The sequence below is a fragment of the Sapajus apella genome, unplaced genomic scaffold, assembly GCF_009761245.1.
Source record: "Sapajus apella isolate SASKATOON/1434 unplaced genomic scaffold, GSC_monkey_1.0 scaffold19, whole genome shotgun sequence".
Lineage (NCBI taxonomy): Eukaryota > Metazoa > Chordata > Mammalia > Primates > Cebidae > Sapajus > Sapajus apella.
The window spans coordinates 11,655,287-11,669,735 of NW_022436959.1; positions in this window are offsets into that span (position 1 = coordinate 11,655,287).

Below are 14,449 nucleotides of genomic sequence, written 5' to 3' on the forward strand. Positions count from 1 at the left end.
ATTCAAACCCAAGTTTGACCCCAATGGGAAGCCTCATGTCCCACTGCTTTCCAGTTTCCTTGCTGATGGTCTTAAAACTCACACCTTTATCAGCAGGCAGTAGCACTGCTGTGTGTCAGCCAGTCTGCAGCATTTTGGGGGCAGTTTGTTCTCTGGCTGCAAGAATGAAGTTCCAGAAGTAACTGGTGGACATTTAAGGGCACTCTTCAAATTGGTGACTGGACATCATTAGAACAAGCTGAAGGCTATTTCTAGATATAAAGTAATGAAAACCTCTTCTTGGGATGACTCCAGCCAAGGAAGGCTGTGGAGCAGGGCAGATTTCAGTGAAGACCAGAGAAATAAGCAGACAGCTGCGACAGCTGCTTATCTGGTCTTGATGTATTGAACATGTAAAAATGCTGAGCTCCTCCGACTGCAATCTAATTTGTACAAGTGCTTAGAAAGAACACTGAATTTATCAGAGCTTGAAGTGCAAAATATTAAAAAATAAATCGCTGCTAGTGAAACTGTAGAGCTATCAGGAGATCCATTAGGAAAGACAGTTAGCAAAGTCAATTTGAAGCACATTCATCGAGCTTTAAAATCAGAGAAGGCCTCATTCACATGTCCTTCTAGTCAGCTCAAGAGGACCCTACAATTGATGGTGGAGAACCATAGAATCCTCATAATTAGGAATCGGATCATTGGGAATTTTAATAAAACTGTTTGAAGATATGAAAGAAAATGCCAGTCCAAGTAGCTGAGATCAAGAGATGATTTCTAACCCTCCCTTTCCCTGAGCCCTGCCTTACCAGGTGTGCTATGGCCAGGGCTGCTTTTGGTCTCCATCTGCAGAACGCAGTCATGCTTAAGACCAGGCAGTAAGTCAGTTTCCCAGACCTCAGGTTTAGTTAATCTGTGGCAATTGAGAACCTTCTGTATTGGATTTCAAGCCACCTTGACTGCCTGTAATTGAGGGACACATAACCTCACTGGGAAGCATCCAACCTTCTTGCTTACTCACTTCAGTCCTCAAGCAGGAATGGGCACCCTAATTCTGACTGGTCAAGTCAGAATTTCTCTGTTCAGACCTGCCCCCAGAATGATGTGTAGTGTCAACACTTGGGGCCAGTCTTTTCAGCCCTGTCCCTTTCCCCTGGGCCTCCTGAGGAAGTGGGTGCCAGGCCAAGGTCTGGCCCATTCCTCTTCCTACCCATCCCATACAATATGAGAAAAAATGAACCTGACTCATTTGTGTGTTAGCCATTTATTTGTTTGTTTTTTAAATAATGAGGCAATATAGCACGATGGTTTAGGAAGCGGTGCTTCTCAAACTATGCATGGTGAATGACCAGTGTTTTATGTTTTCAATCTGCCATGGAATGAAATGTGGGCTCCAGCAGCACCTTGCCCCACATATGCCTCATGATGCAAATGTGACAGCTCTGAACTCATCTATCCCCTATTTAATGATGTGTGCGCACTGATCATGCACTAAGAAGCCATAAAAGTGTCAAATTATAAAACATTCCAAATGTATACTTTCCATTTCCGTGCTTACTTTGTTGCAGATCAGTAACAATTAGTTCATATCTGCACATGGCCCTTGGAGAGACATTTGTTTAGATCAATGGTTCTCAAAGTGTGGTCCCTAGACCAGCAGCATCACTTGGAAACTTGTTAGAAATGCAGATTCTCAGGTCCCAGCCAAGATCTAAGAAATCAGGGACTCAGGAGATAAGCCCCAGCCATGGGGACTTTTACCAGTCCTCCAGGTGATAGTGAGGGTGTGCGCCAGGTTGGAGAACCACTGCTCCTGCAGCTGAGCAGGACAAAGGCCTGATGATAACAGAGGTATTAGGAGATTTATTAAGTGCTAGAGCCTTAAGTGCCAGTCATAGGAAATAATCATGTCTGTCTTACTGACCTACCGAATTCAGTTTTTTAAACTTTGAGTTGTATTTTCCTTAAAGCCAATGAGTACTGCATTCCACAGAAATTTACCTAAGTACTCATTTTAACAAAGCCCACAATTCCAGTGTTCAAAGTTAATATTTAAGAAATTTAGGGCCGGGCGCGGTGGCTGAAGCCTGTAATCCCAGCACTGTGGGAGGCCGAGGCAGGTGGATCATGAGGTCAAGAAATCGAGACCATCCTGGTCAACATGGTGAAACTCCGTCTCTACTAAAAATACAAAAAATTAGCTGGGCATGGTGGCGTGTGCCTGTAATCCCAGTGACTCAGGAGGCTGGGGCAGGAGAATTGCCTGAACCCGGGAGGCGGAGGTTGCGGTGAGCCGAGATCGTGCCATTGCACTCCAGCCTGGGTGACAGAGTGACACCTTCTCTCAAAAATAAAAAAAAAAGTAAGAGTGAATGACTATTTTATAAGTTCTCCTTAACCCACTCCTGCCTTTTGCATTATTTTTAAGCAATGGCACATGAACAGAGACACTCTGAAGGAAGGAATACCAAGCGGGGGAAGATGAGGCTCCTTGAAGGCAAAGATACCAGCACCCTGATACGCTTTGGGTCCATGCCCCTGCCAAAATCTCACGTCAAATTGTAAGCCTCAGTGTTGGAGGAGGGTCCTGATGGAAGGTGGTTAGATCAAGAGGGCAGATTTCCCCCTTGCTGTTCTTGTGATAGTGAGTTCCCATGAGATCTGGTTCTTTAAAACATCTGGTTCTCTTCTGGTTTTTTTTAAAAGATCTAGTTCACTTCTTCCTCCTGCCCTGGCCATGTAAGATGTGCCTACTTCCCCTTCGCCTTCTACCATGATTGTAAGTTTCCTGATGCTTTCCAAGCCATGCCTCCTGTACAGCCTGTGGAACCATGAACCAAGTAAACCTCTTTTCTTTACAAACTACCTAGTCTCAGGCATTTCTTTATAGCAATGTGAGAACAGATTAATGCACACCCCATCTCTGTGTCCCCAATAATTGGTTGATCATGATGCTCAGTACCTCTTAATGGAATGAATGAATGAATAGAAGCCTGGAATTGGATGAGTTAGAATGCTTTGAGTAAGAACTTTCTGGTTAATGGAACTTTCTGGTTCATTGGCAAATACTTTTTGCTCTGGTTTCTATTTTTAAAACACTTTCTTGGTAAAGTACATTTTGTTTTTTATCTAGTTTCTATTAATTGCAACCCAGTGGTCACTCGATTAAAAGATAGCCCTTGTTCAAGTATGAGGCATTCAGCCACATCTGTCCTAAAGGAGATTGTCCAAGTTTCCCAAGTGACAACACAGCAAAACCGAGAATATCATTTTGAGAATTTTATTATTGAAAATGAATTTATTGGAAACCACATGCAAAGAAACACAAATAAAAAATTATAGCCTATGAACCTTGACAGGTATATGCTGTTATTATTTAGAGCAAATGTAATTATTTTTATTGTTAATAAATTAAGCACACCGTGTTTGACATTACCATGAGGATAATTGGTAAAATAGTTTAATATCAAGCTTAGACTTGTTCAGGTAGAATTTGCCAAAAAATACAAGGAAAATCATTTATTATTATTTTTTTTAAGGAGAGAAAAGTAAAAAACATCTACCAACTGGTTTGCATACTAGGGCCAAGAAGCTGGAATGAAAGATTCACAGAAGTCGACTGACTCTGGCTAAAACTTCATCGGCACAATGCCAAGACAACTCATGATTGTTCTGTTCAGTCCCAAATGGATTGAATTGATTAGTCAGTTGGAGTACCTTGGAAATCTGTCCGTAACATATTTGTCTTAAATATGAAGGCTCGTGTCTTTTAGGAATATCTTCAGCCACACAGCATCCCTACTTAATGGGGAACAAAAGTACTATGGCTAACTAAATGCAAAGATATCTAGGGGTACCAACAAGAAGTTCTAATATCTGGCTCGGAATCTCCTTTATGATTCAGGTCAGCTCATGCTTATAGAGAGTCTGACATTCCTGGGTTCTTAGGAAAGAGGGAGGTGGATCTTATGCGAAAGACTGAGAGAGAAAAAAGAGAGAGGAGAAACTTATGATCTTATTAAACAAAGTTTTAAGGTGTAAGGAAGACCTGAGTTCAAATGCTAACTTACCTCTTTGGTCACAGGATCATTTTCTGTAAAACAGGGATAATAATAAATCTACTCCCTAGGCATTTTTAAAGGATGAAATAAGATTGTGCATATTAGCACTTACTATCATGCCTAGTGTTTAATCAATATTAGCTATTTTTGTTAGTTACTTTTCATCAAGCACAGAGCTTTCCTTGAATCATCCAATAATGTCTCCTTGGAGTTAGATATTTGAGTTAATACCCAAAGATAGAGAGTGAATACCTAGTGGCAAATTCTTCACTCCAGTGCTGAGTTTATATCACACTTTATAAGCTGGTTGTGAAGGAAATAATGATTTTCCCACCCAAAATATATCATCCTTGGAAACATTCCAGTTGATGGCCATGAAGCCAAAAAGCAATAGTAATGAGAGTATCAGACTCTGCTAAGAAGGACAAACTAAAGAAGATTCCAAACCCATGCCTGCCAAGTTTTCCCTTATTTGGAAGTAGCCCCTTTGAAATTCTGGAACTCTGTACAGGTTATTCTCAGTCTGCCCATTGACTTTCCTGTTTTCTGTCTTCTTGCCTACCTATGTCAACCTTTCTTAATATTTAACCACTTTTCAGGAAATTCAGTTTTAAAATGGCAGCAAAACAGCTTTGAATTGGCAAAAGCTTCACATTTCAGAGGTGATACTAATCTAAAGAAACACACTATTATCTTTGTAATTTCCAATTGTTCCTGGAAGCATTTTGCTGCAGAGGCCATTGCCAGCTATTAAGTAGGGGAGACTTGCTTTGGTTGCCAGAATTAACTGAAATTAAGATCCTTTGACATCTTCTTACAGAAAAAAGTCAGTTTCACTACAAACAATCCAGAATTTAATACATTGTGACAGGTTATAAAATTCTATGCATTTGAAAGAAAAGCTTTGCTGGTGGAATAATGTGTTTCTAATTTACACATAATAGGCCCATGAAGCTATGACTAGAAGGACATTAAAGTAATGAGGAAATTCCAGTTGTAGACACCTTCTGTGGAGATCTTAAAGATTATGATTAGGGCAGTCATTTTCCCAAGTGCCTTATATAGCTAAAGCCAAAATGAAGGTGTCCAAACAAAGAAAGGAGACTGTAAGAGCAGTGGGCTTCAGCTTCAAGGGCAAGGAAAGCATTTTTGAGATAGCTACTCAAGCCAGATGTGGAGGATTTTATTAAACTTAATAAATGCTGTGTTTACTGAAGACCCATCAAGGGTCAACACTGGGTGCTTTTCTATGAATGAGGAAGGACCACCAATGCCATGAACAATAAGAAAGGCAGTATCATGTTTGTGGCTAAAACCTTTCCCCAATACAAACGAAGAAACATTCCATTTTGCCTTGATTCTTTGTCCCTACAATTGTTATCTTCTCCATCCTCCCCATCATTAATGAAACAATGCACAGTTGTTTCATTCAGTGCTTTCAGCATTTAGAAAAGTCTCAGTGCTACTGTGTCATTTAAAATGTAAACTAGATGGCAAAGAAAATTGGGAGTGTGTTATTTGATATGACTTTGGGTAGTGTTCTCAAACCACAAATTGATATAGAGATGGGGAAGTGGCTGGTACAGAACAGCAGAGAACATGCTCATAATGAAAGGCATATGATTTACTGCTTTACCAATATGTAGTTTCTTGTCCTCTTTTGAGATAAATTCTTAAGAGTTAGTTCATAGAAACAAACCTGGTTTCTGACTAAAAAGTGATTGGAATCTCATTCTGTTATTGCTTATATTTTGGGTACCATATTAAATATAGGTAGTCAATACATCTTGGGTGCCATATTAAACATATTAGAGCTGGTCAATACATCTCCACTTAGGGGTAAGAAGATCTGCCAATTTTGTTCTTTTTCTTTTTCTTTTGTTTAAACTTTATCCAGTAGGAGTTTCATGGCTGTCCTCTTCTTTCTCCCTGTTTGCCCTTCAAAAAAAATATTTTGAGCACCCTCTACATGCCAGGAATTTTCTAGGCACTGGAGAATGAGGTCCTTGTGTTCACATGTACCATGATTGTGCTCTCATCCTCTTTGGCTTGTTGAAGTTCTCTTCTATCAAACAGCATTTTCTGAGCCTTGATCTTACCTGAGTGTGTGTATATATACACATATGTATGCATGTACATATCTATATATATGTATATGTATATGCATGATGGGTTGCAAAGGACGTTGGTAGACGTCACCTTCCACCTGGAACCCTGCCACTGGGCCAGTCTGAAAAGATGGTGAGTTTACAGTCTACAGGTCACCATATTGCTACCGAAGAGCAGAAAGTGTCCAAAGAAAACAAAAAAATGCTGTACCAGCAGCTTGGCATCCATGAAACCCATCTCTTTCTGACTTTCCAAGAGGCATGAGGTTTAGTTACCACATAGGATTTCCTTCCTCACCTTCCCTAATGAAGGGTGTCCTGGTGACACTTGGCAGCTGGGCAATCAGTTCAATTCAGTCAGAGGAAACAAACCCAGCTAGCAAGTTGTTTGCCAATATGTAGTTTCTTGTCCTTTTTTGAAATCAATTCTCAAGAGTTAGTTGATAGAAATGAATAGAAAGACAATCCTTTTCTCTTTAAAATCTTTTTGCCAGTTTGTTATCTTGGGGCGTTCTGGAATCCACTTATCTACAACTGAAATTTCCTTCGAGAATAAATATGATAGGATTCTTTCTCATCCCTCTGTGGTCGTCATCCCTTAATCAATAATAAAACTTTCAGAAATAGCATCAAAGGCCATGGCAACCTCATTCATTCGGAATGCACCATGTTTTTTCATTGCACCCAGAGGAGGTTCTTACTACAATAGCATGAGAATATCCTTGTTAGACGAGGGCTGGAATCCGGCTTTGTGCTGTTCTCAGAATCCTGAGGACTTAAAAGCTTCAACTCTGCTCAAAGTGAAATCACAATCTTCTGAAAGAATTTTGGACATAAACTCGGGTAAACTTGGATAACAAGAATCAGCCCTTGTTTGTGGTTGAAACAGAGATATGCTATTGTCACTGCTTGAGTTTCTAGAAAACGAAATTCCTGATAGATTTAAATTTGGCCCCCAGCTTGGTCTGTGATTTCTTTCAGAGTAGTCTCATGCAGCAGACAGTCTTGTTCATTTTCTTGCAAAACCTCTCATTTGAAATTTCAAAGTTGGAAAGAATCTTACAGGTCATTTATTCTTATCTTTACACCTTCCAAATCCAAGACAGATCACTAGGTCAATAGTTCAAGATCAGCCTGGCCAACATGGTGAAACCCCGTCTCTACTAAAAATTCAAAAAAATTAGGGGTGTGGTGGCGGGTGCCTGTTATCCAAGCTACTTGGGAGGCTGAGGCAGGAGAATCGCTTAAACTCAGGAGGCAGAGGTTAGAGTGAGCCAAGATTACGCCACTGCACTCCAGCCTGGGCAACAGAGCGAGACTCTGTCTCAAAAAAAAAAAAAAAAAAAAAGATATTTTGAGAGAGAGAAAGAGACCACATGTATGTAATTTTTATTATACTATATTCTTATAACTGTTCTCTTTTATTATTAGTTATCATTGTTAATCTCTTATTGTGCCTAATTTATAAATTAAACTTTACCATAGGTATTATAGGAAAAAACATAGCAGACATAGTGTTCGACACTACTCGCGGTTTCAGGCATCCACTGGGGGTCTTGAAACGTATCCCCCTCGAATAAGGAGGGGCTATTGTAATACGATTGATGGCCGCAATAGCGAGAACACCCACCGTTTGCTGCAAGCTTGCCGCTCGTCAGTCACCATGCTAACCGCCAGGGGTCGGTAGCGAGGCGGAGATGGACTTTGTGAATGCAGGAATACCACCAGCAGCAGCAAAAGCAGAGACCTGGACGAAGGACTATACACTTGGAAGTATTTGCTTTGGGGTAGGAGGCAGGTGAGGGGAACCATCAGGTGTTAAACTTCTAGGAAGTAGACGAAAAGGCAGCAAGGCAAGTTGGAGTCAAGTTTAGAAGCATCTTAAATGGGAAGGGAAAAACTTTATACCTAGTTCTGTGAGAAAACGTGATGATACCGTTAACACTCTGGAAGCGCTCTGTGGTGTGTGCTGTTCCAGTGTCTAAACACGCACTGACTCACTGTGAGATGCACCAGTACAGCCATGTGAGATTTCACCACGGGGAAATGTTCTGAGATGTGCACGTTAGGCGATTTCAACGCTGTGTGAACATCATAGAGTGTATTTGCACACACCTAGACGACAGAGCCCACCACACCCCTGGGGGGTGCTGCATAGACTATCGCTCCTAGGCTACAAACCTGGACAGCGTGATACTGCACTGAATACTGCTGGCAGTTGTAGCACGATGGTATTTGTGTATCTAAATATAGAAAAAGCACAGTAAAATACATTATACAAGATTCAAAACAAATCTCTCAGTTTAAATTGTGTGCCATTCTAAGTAGCATGATGAACTCTCTTGTCATCCTGCTCCATCCCTTCTTCATCACATAAAGAAAAAGGGTGAGCAAAGCACAGTAAGATATTTTGAGCCAGGCACTGTGGCTCACGCCTGTAATCCTAGCAGTTTGGGAGATCGGGGAGGGAAGATCACTTGAGGTTAGGAGTTCAAGACCAGCCTGGCCAACACCGTGAAACCCTGTCTCTACTAAAAATACAAAAAAATTAACCAAGCATGGTGGCGGACACCTGTAATCCAAGCTACTTTGGAGGCTGAGGCAGGAGAATTGCTTGAACCCAGGAAGCAGAGGTTGCAGTGAACCGAGATCCTGCCACTGCGCTGGTAAGTGTATGGGGCACTTACCATGAATGAAACCTGCAGGCCTGGAAGTTCTCTGGATCAGTGAATGAGTGAGTGGTGGGTGAATGTGAAGGCCTGGACATGACCGCACATTATTGTAGACTTTAGAAACACTGGACACTCAGGTTACACTAAGGTTATAAAATAGCTTTTTCTTTGTTCAATCATAGATTAACCTTAGCTTATGGTAACTTTTGTGCTTCATAAACTTTTTAATTTTTAACAATGTTTGGACACATTTATAATAACATTTAGCTTAAAACACAAATACATTGTATAACTGTACAAAAATATTTTTTTCCTTCTATTCTTATCCTATAAGCTTTTTTCTATTTTTAACTTTGTTTGTTTATTTATTTCCTTTTTATCACTTCCCACATCTGGAAGGTCTTCAGGGGCTAGAACACCCATGGAGCTGTCATCTCCCATGATAACAGTGTCTTCCTCTAAAAAGGCTCCTAGAGGACCTGCCTGAGTCTGTTTACAGGAGAATACACTCTAAAATAACAATTAAATGGATAGCATAGTAAATGCATAAACTAATAACATAGTCTTATCAGCAGCACATATTATGTACTGCACATAACTGTATACACTATACTTTTCCATGACCAGCAGCGCAGTGGGTTTGTTTACAGGAGCATCACCACAAACATGTGAGTAATGCCTTGTGCTACAGCGGTATGACAGCTATGATGTCACAAGGTGATAGGAATTTTTCAGCTTCGTTATAATCTTGTAACACCACCATCATATATGCAGTCCATCATTGACCAAAACATCATTATTATCTTTATTATCCTCATTTTACAGATGAGGAAACGGAGGCATAGAGAGTGTAGGAAGTTTCCCAATGTTATACAGTGTGTGGTCAAGCCTGGGTTTCAACTCCAGTATTTCTGGCTCCAAAATCTACCTCTTAATCACCACAAAGGCTACACCATTTGGAACCAGAGACCTGGATTCTCATCCTAGGCTCTGCACTCACTCACGGGGAGACTTGAAGTCCTTCTCTGAGTCTCTGGTACCCTCTGCTTCCTCCTCCATGAAAATGAGTCATACTCTGTCTTAAGGTGTCACTGCGTGGAGGGAATGACACTGGGCATAGAAAGAATGAACTATACTGCCTGGCACAGAGCAGATGATGCCCATAAAAAGCTGGTTCCACCCCCCTCCAAAATGCCATAGTGGGTCATTTTGGGCTTTTAAGTGGGGCAATGAGATGATTGGACGTACACTTTTGTATGTATGTTGGAAATACTCATCTTCCCTGATTAGTCTGCGGAGATTGATTGGAGCTGGGAGAGATGTGTTAGAAGGACACTACAAGAGTTCAGAGAAGGGGCAGTGAAGGTCTTTGCAGGACGGAGGCAGGGAGAAGGCAATAGTATTATTGAATCTAGGATTTTAGAGCTAAACAGACACTATGGGCCGTATAGTACAAACTATACTCATTTTATAGAACAAAGGGGCCCCTACTCAGACTTAAATGACTTATCTAAGGAAAAGTTGTGAGACTAGTCCAGGGCTTCTAATTTCCTGATTCACTGATTTTTTTCCTCAACTCAGCCAGTGCTGATGTCTCAGCACTAGAATTTTCAACTCCTAATAGAAAAAAGTATCTCTGTTTCGTGTAAATCACATACTTTCTACTCTTCAGTAGTTTCCATGGACATTAATCCCATTTGATCTCGCCAATAACAACTCCCCTCCACCACGAAAGGACAGTAACACGCTGGAGTTAGAATTATTCCCACTATACAGATAGGTAAACTGAGGCATGGAAGATGATGTTCATTTCTGGCTCACATTCTCTCATCTTTATTTCTACATTATTTTTTTAACTTTGTTTTTTAAACTGTTACCACAACATTGACGCAGGCATGGTATTCACAAAATTTTGCCCTGAACAAATAAACTTTTTAATTTTTAACAACATTTGGACATGTAATAACCCCCTAGCTTAAAACACAAATACATTGTATAACTGTACAATAATATTTTTTCCTTATATGCTTATTCTTAGGGGCAGAGAGGCTTAAAAAAATGTACCTTCAGGTAGATCTTAAAGGTTAATAGTTGGGTTGACTTGAAACAATGTCCAAAGAAAGACTTTGATCACAGGATACTGTGATCAGTGGAAAATTGTATGTTTGTAGTTGTTCTTCTTTAATTATGATGAATGGAAATATATTTTGCTTAGAAAGTATGCCGAGATGCTCTCTCTTTCTTTCTTCCAGAGGAAAGAAATCAAATCATGTCTATACAATTGTTTTCCCTTCTGTGGCCGATTGCTAAATCCTACCACACGAGGGCGCAGGAAATGTTAGACGCTTTTCAGAAAATGGACACTAGGTGGCGCCGCTCTGCTAGTTTTCTTCATGTTTGCTTTCAATTTCGTTTTTTATTCCTTTGTTTAGTAGTAATTGTAATGGTTAGCTTTAGCGATGTAAAATGTATTTTTATTTTCCTATTATTTTCTTAATATGTCTGGGTCTGTCATTTTGCCTTTATAAAAGTATGCTAAGAGAAGTAGAACTAATTATTCATGTTAATGTTTTCTTTACATATTAACATGAATATTAGTTATATTTTATGTTCACAGTATTTTTCAGGAAATCAAATATGAGTTTACACTGAGTTTTCCTTTTTGGTCTGTCATTGTCTCTTCTTCTTTGGAGTTTTATTGGAAATTGTATATTAGTTTGATTTTAAAAGAAGAGACATAATTCTGAGTCATATCAGAACAGCAAAAATCTAACATAACTTGAAAGTGGAAGAGAAAAATACACATCAATAGAGGAGCTGGGAATGGATTCTCCTATTTAAATTTGCATAAGGAGAAGTTTCTCCTGGCCTTATTAATTATTTAACGACTTAGTTGTGTGTCTGTGAGTTATACCCCTCTCTGGAGTTTGGATTCCTAATTATAAAAATGAGGCAGTTCCTCTAAATGTCTTCAAAGATCTCTTCACAATCTGAAAAGCAGTGAGATTATGAGTATATTAATGAAATTATGCCTCCTGCCTGCTCCAAACACAATTCTTGAACATATATGCATAAACTATGACTTTTCAAAAACTCTAGATAATTCTCAGTGGCACAGAATATGCAGTTATGAGCCCCAGCCAGCTTTCCAATCCATGCTACTTGACTGGTGTTCTTGTGAGAATGAAGTCTGAACGCAGAGGAATAAGTTTCCTGCCCTGGCAGAATCACTCTCTGGAGCAGAACTTGCTGGTTCTGCCCAGGGAGAGACTTTGAATCCAACTGTGGCTCCATCCCTGACCAGCTGGGAGATGCTGACCCGTCAATAAGCAACAGGCACTGAGCTCCACAGTAGACCCCATGAGGAAGATGTGAAGAAGGAAAAGTCCAGGCCCTGTACCTCAAAATCTATGGGGAGTACAAGTTGTCCTGACTTGGGAGGTTAGCAATACTGGGGAATAAATGCCAAGTGATATCAGATCTGTGTCCCTTTCCTAACCCCTTCTCAGTCTATTGCCCACCGCTGTGCTCTTGAGAAGTGACACTGAGCCACCACTGGGGACTGGCTGGATCTGGGTGGAAATCATTGAATTAGGGCAGAGAAGAGTGGATGAAGGCTGGAGAGAGATATTCATACAATTGCTTAACATTCTTTGCCAATTGGTAGCAAATGTTAGACATTATGATCAAAGGTGCATATTTTCTATCAAACCAAAGAAAGTGGCAAAGCTGTAAATACATCAGGTTCACATAGATGTTCACTAGCCTGGAAGCTAATCATATGAAGTCTGCAAGGCAGTAAATGTCCTCAAGACCCGCCGTCCTTGATGAAGTCCATTGGAGCTGGTAAAACCTCAAGTGTGAGCTCATCAAACCAAACGGTACATATGGAACCCTTTTAAATGCCTGCACTGGTGACACAGGGCTCTTCTAACTTCTTATAAAATAGACAGAAACAGTTGCACATTTGAGTGCCTCATTTGTTAACTGATCACCAAGACTAAATGAGTTGCTGAAAACTGTGAAGCCTGTTAATGTTACAAAAACAGTTCACACTTGGAATAATTTTGTCCCTAATGTCATATGGGCTGAACCTGGTGATAATGTGGTGGACCTCTCTGAGTCCCAGTGCACTTCCCGGTGATGTGGCCAGCAGAGCCCCTGCTATTCTGGGCTAGGGATGTGCGTGGGTTGTGGGGAAGCAGGAGATTGGAAGTGAGTGGGATAGAACCTGAGTTCGAAAGCTGAGGCACTGAAATGAGGGATAGGGTGGGGGATGCAGCAGCTGCCCCTGAGATGCAAAAGCCCATGAACCCAATCTTTGTAAATCAAGACAGCTCATGTAGGTTCAAGATGGTGACAGCAGTGGCAGTGGACAAAGACGCGAGACTCCTTAGCAGAGGGCTGGCCTCCCTTCTTCCAACCTGATCTTAAACCAGTGATTCCCAAAGGGTGTTCCTGGGCCCTCTAGCACGGAGGGATGTTAACAGATGAGAAGAATGAATGTGTTTTCATCAAATTCATTTGAAAAATGCTGCATTAAAAAAAGTCAACCACATTTCTTTGCCTCCTGGAAACTTTAATGTGTTATCACATATTATAACTTTTTTAAAGGAGTATTTATTGTGTAGGATTTCCTAAACTCTTTAAGTTGGGAAACCTAAAACAAAATCATTTATTATCTCGTGACAGGTGTTCTGAGAAACACCTCTTGGAAAACAATATCCTAATGCATCCTAATTTATTTTAGATTAATTCTATTTTAGCATTTTCAGTGTAAAATTTTCAGGATAAAATAATTGACAAAAAAGTTAAGGATTTATCAAACCAACTTATTTGGGGACATGCAAGCAAAGCTAGAAGGATTATTTTGATTCATTTGTTTTAATCAGTTGTGAGCATAGACACACCCTTAAAAAAGGCACTGGCCCCATGCTTAGGTTATTTTTCTCTCACTCAGCTACACTAAGGTGCCTCTGCACTCCACACAACTGGGCTTGGCCTAACTGGTGCCACTGCCTTGGAACCTGGTGTCAGTTTGGCTGTCAGTCGAAGCAGATCTTCTGCTACGATGTGAATAAGAAGAATAAATACAGTTTCTGATTTCCAAGTCAAAGACAGTGCAAATTGATATTACACCGTAAAATGCAATGAGATTAAATCAATAACATCTGCAATAAGGCATAATGAAGGTAAAATTATATCTCTGGCTTCCTGAACAGCTGTGAATCTATTTTTAATGATCCTCATTTTTGGCAGTCAGCTAACAACTTCTAAAACGTCCTAGAAATTGGATTGTTAAGCAGATGAGCACGGCAGTGGCTCAGAATGTCATTAATTTCAGCCGCCTTATCCATCTGCATGGGCGAGACAGAGGCATGGAGGACTCACCCCTCACCCATCCACCAAGCACCCCACTCGCAGTCTTGGGTGGCCCCCCAACAATTGCTGAAGACAGGCAAGGCAGGGGAGCTGCGGGCAGAGGAGCTCTCCCTGGAGAACCACAGGCTATTCAATTAAGGATAGAAAGGAAAAGTTCTTGCCTTTGTAATGCCAATTACAGTACATAATGGGCTTGCACGTCTCCATTGCACTATAGAACCTCATAACCAATGCAGAGAAC